The sequence below is a fragment of the Nipponia nippon genome, unplaced genomic scaffold (assembly GCF_047370975.1).
Source record: "Nipponia nippon isolate SJK-2023a ecotype South Korea unplaced genomic scaffold, ASM4737097v1 scaffold_1, whole genome shotgun sequence".
Classification (NCBI taxonomy): domain Eukaryota; kingdom Metazoa; phylum Chordata; class Aves; order Pelecaniformes; family Threskiornithidae; genus Nipponia; species Nipponia nippon.
The window spans coordinates 161,441,677-161,445,852 of NW_028262290.1; positions in this window are offsets into that span (position 1 = coordinate 161,441,677).

Genomic DNA, 4,176 nt, shown 5'->3' on the forward strand with positions numbered 1-4,176 from the left:
TTCCAGTTGTTTTGTGTATTGGATCAATGATGCAATGCGAGAGCTTGGACCATTGCCACTTAACGGTTGTGCTACAAAGGCCTTCAGAGTCCTCTGAAGCCTTGAGTAATGGAATGGCTGAAGAAACGGCAGTGCCTTAACAAAATCCCTTAAAGATCACAGAATCACAGAATGCTTTGGGATGTCAGGGACCTCTACAGGCCATCCAGTCCATCCCCCTGCCATGGGCAGGGACATCTACAACCAGATCAGGTGGCTCAGAGCCCCGTCCAGCCTGGCCTTGAATGTTCCAAGGATGGGGCATCTCCCACCTCTCTGGGCAACCCGTTCCAGTGTTTCACCACCCTCATTGTAAAAAATTTCTTCCTTGTATCTGGTCTGAATCTCCCCTCTTTTAGTTTAAAACCATTCCCCCTTGTCCTATCGCAACAGGCCCTGCTAAAAAGTCTGTCCCCATCTTTCTTATGAGCTCCCTTTAAGTACTGAAAGGCCACACTAAGGTCTCCCCACAGCCTTCTCCTCTCCAGGCTGAACACCCCCAGCTCTCTCAGCCTTTCCTCACAGCAGAGGTGCTCCATCCCTCGGATCATTTCTGTGGCCTCCCCTGGCCCCGCTCCAACAGCTCCATGTCCTTCCCGTGCTGAGGACCCCTGAGCTGGTCGCAGGGCTCCAGGGGGGTCTCCCCAGAGCGGAGCAGAGGGGCAGAATCCCCCCCCTCGCCCTGCTGCCCACGCTGCGGGGGATGCAGCCCAGGGGATGGTTGGCTTTCTGGGCTGAAATATGTCATCTTATAATATGGTTGGATAGAAGAATTTAGCAGGCATGCAAGCCTTCAAATACAAGCTCTGAGATACTGTTGAGGTGGAGAATGTGCTTGAGTAATGCCGTTCGCATGGGCAGCGCGTGCTTGTGTACGATGTTCTGTGCTAACAGCAATGTAGTCCGTCAGAAAAGACAGCCCTGCTACATGTGACCCGTGCCAGCTGACACTGAGCCTTCTGGATGTGGAAAGGTGGTAGCCCTGTAGGAGAGACGTGGGAAGCCAGGGCCGGGCTTCCTGATGCTGAAAATGCCGGTACAGGATGCTGAAAGCCTTTGCTGTGGGGGCTGTCAGCGGGGCGGCTCTCGGAGAGGGCACAGTAATTCAGTGACCGAATGTGTTCCCAGACTCCCAGCATCCATCTCGGAGGCCGTGTCAGGGGAGAGGAGGATTTTTGCTACTCCCTTTTGATTCCTGTCACCTTTTCTGGAGTTGCGCTGTCTGCAAGAGTCCTGACGGCAAGAAGAGGAGAGGCCCCTGTGCAGCATTCAGGAGTTAACGCGAGTCGCAGCTCATTGGGGCGTTATGAACAGAGGAAAGAGTCCCAGTTTCCCAGAACTGTAGGAAAGGCCACTGATTTGCAGAAGTTTCTTTAATTTCCAAGTTTGTATTGGAAAGGAGTTGTACATCTGTTATTGAGTAGGGTAACCTGTCTCCTGGAAAAACATTTAAGTTATCTATGACAAGTAATTTTTTTTTTTTTTTCTCTTCAGGTGGGGTAGTGCTGAGAACAGGAGAGCGAGGCTCAGTGGTTGCAGCTGAAGTGCAAGTGTCATTTTAGGAAGAGAAGAACTACTTGAAGGATTTAGCATAAACTTTTAGAAACACTATAAAAAAAAAAAATGCTCAAAATAAGTCCCAGGTAGAAGATAATAACGTAGTTCTACCTCATTGCCAGAAGTGGTGGGGGGAAAAAAAATGACGTGGGATCTATGAGTTCGATTGTCCGTGTGCCGTGGGAGAGGGGCGCCCAGGGGCCTGCGCGCGCTCCTCGCTCAGCCCCGAGCGGAGCGGTGCGGAGAGCAGCTGCCCGCGGCTCAGGGCACGCAGGCTGCAGCGCGGGCGCCTGTTCAGCGTGGTGATCTCGGGGGAGAGAGGGGAGCTGCAGAGGTCCGGTGGCTGAGGTGAGTTAGTGCGGAGGTGCCAGGGAAGGGGAGAGAATGCGTTTGCCAAAGATGAAGGCACAGAGTGACGGTTAATGGCACAAATCCAGTTACACCGCTCCAAATTTTGGCCAGTACATTACACCAAGGTATTACTTTTTCTTTCACAGAGGTCCCATTTGATTCAGAATTTATCCCTAGAAATTTCTTGATGTTTAGCACAAATCTTTAAACAGGTGATCTTACCCTTGCAGATGTGCTGATGGCTCCCAAATGGAGCCAGGCAGAATCACCACCCGGCTAGATAAAAACTGTTAAAAGCACGTGCACACTTGAATGTCAAGACAGTGACTGACTAAAATAGTTTCCTGTACTATGTGGTGGAGGCTTTTCCGTAAGCAGTTGAATCTTTTCAGACACGCTTTGTACAAACATCATGCAGACCAGCGCTACTGATCGGAGACCAGGCAGGGGCACGCCCCGTCTGTTTCTGAGGATACTGTGACAGCGCTCTAGCCATCTCTTCATGGGACTGTGAATGCTTAATTATTTTTTGTATCTTAGAAATGTAACTTAAACCAAACAATTGCTTTAGAATCATAGAATCGCTAAGGTTGGAAAAGACCCTTAAGATCATCGAGTCCAACCGTTAACCTGTCACTGCCAAGCCCACCACTAAACCATGTCCCTAAGCACCACGTCTGCCCGGCTTTTAAATACCTCCAGGGATGGGGACTCAACCACTGCCCTGGGCAGCCTGTGCCAGTGCCTGACTGCCCTTTCCGTGAAGGATTTTTTCCTAATTGCCGTTACAGCTGAACCAATGCAAATTCCTGTTCGCTGCCCCAGTTAGCGCTGTAATGCTCAGTGCCAGGTGAGATTCACTTCTGAACCCCCAAGCAGCTGGAAATGCGTAATTCAAGCCCACCAGTACACACGTGAGCGGTGTGATCTCTGCTCAGTGTTGCAGCCCGTCTTCCTGCAGCATTTCTCAGTTACAGCAAAGAGGGATTCGGATGAGCAGCTTCTACACGTAGTAAGTAGTACAGCAGCAGATTTGTGCAGACTCAGCACATCGGCAAGCCTGCTGTGAAAGTTCAAGAAGGAAAACAAAATCATGTCTGCCTGAATTTGGTATTTCAACAGTTCTTGCCAGTAGTTGTTCACCTGGAAGACACTAAATACATTCATTCACAAATTCAAGTTCAGCTGCCATTAGTTTAGCATCCATATTGTTGTTAACAATGAGATTTGCACGTTTATCTCTAGGATGGTTATTTCCTTGTGAGTTCTGGGGGTTAGGATCGTTCCTAGTACAGGGTTGTGCTGTCTGACGTTCCCCTGAATCAAGTCATTTACTTCAGAAGGGAGGGCTTGGTCCAACCTGCGGAAGTTGGCCTTGCTCGGGGCAAGGCTTGCACAAGTCGCCCCGGCCTTTGCTGAGCGGAGTCGCGAGTACCTGGGCGGGCGGAGGTCCCACAGCCTCTCCGAGCGCCCACCCTGCTTCAACCTCTGCCTCCTGAGGCTTGGCAGAGGCATGGCTCCGTGGAGGTGAGCTTTGCCTAATCCTTGCTGTAATACTTGAGCTCCTGGTAGCCTCTTTGGATTTAATGTCTGCCAGACTCACGTCCTCAGGCTTGACGATTAAATATTGGAGAGCATCTTGGGTCTGGAAGCTTGTCCTGCTGTGTCTGGCCCTACCCGACCACTGTGCTGTGCCAAGCCACACATCCACTGCATCCAGGCTCCAAAATTAGCACAAAGCACTCTTAAGGCGAGGTCCTCCTCCTTTTGCTTTGCCCTCCTTGTGATACTGCCGAGATAATCCCTCCTCTGTCTGCAAAAGAAATACCACTGTCGCGTTTATGGACGCCCTCAAAGTTTACAGAAGTAAAGAAGGTAAATACACAGCTCTCCTGGGAAACAGCAGCTGTTTGGGACAGCACCTGACTGATTGTTGGGGGTTTTCTTAAACCGCTGTTTCAAATCCCAAATACAAAGAGTGATTGAAGCCATTTCACTCAGAGAGCTCCATCTTCCACAGGTTTCAGACCAACAGAAAATATTACTTTTTTTTTTTTTTTTATTTCAGAACTGGCCTATCCTCGCAGGCCCTGAGGTACGTTTCTTTCAGCAGTAGTACCTGGTCATTCCCTTCCGGAATTTTCCTGAAATTCAGGTGGCAGCAGCAGTCAGTAACTGCAAATGCTCCAGCTCGGTCTACAGCACAGTCTGTATCGGAGGGGATGACTC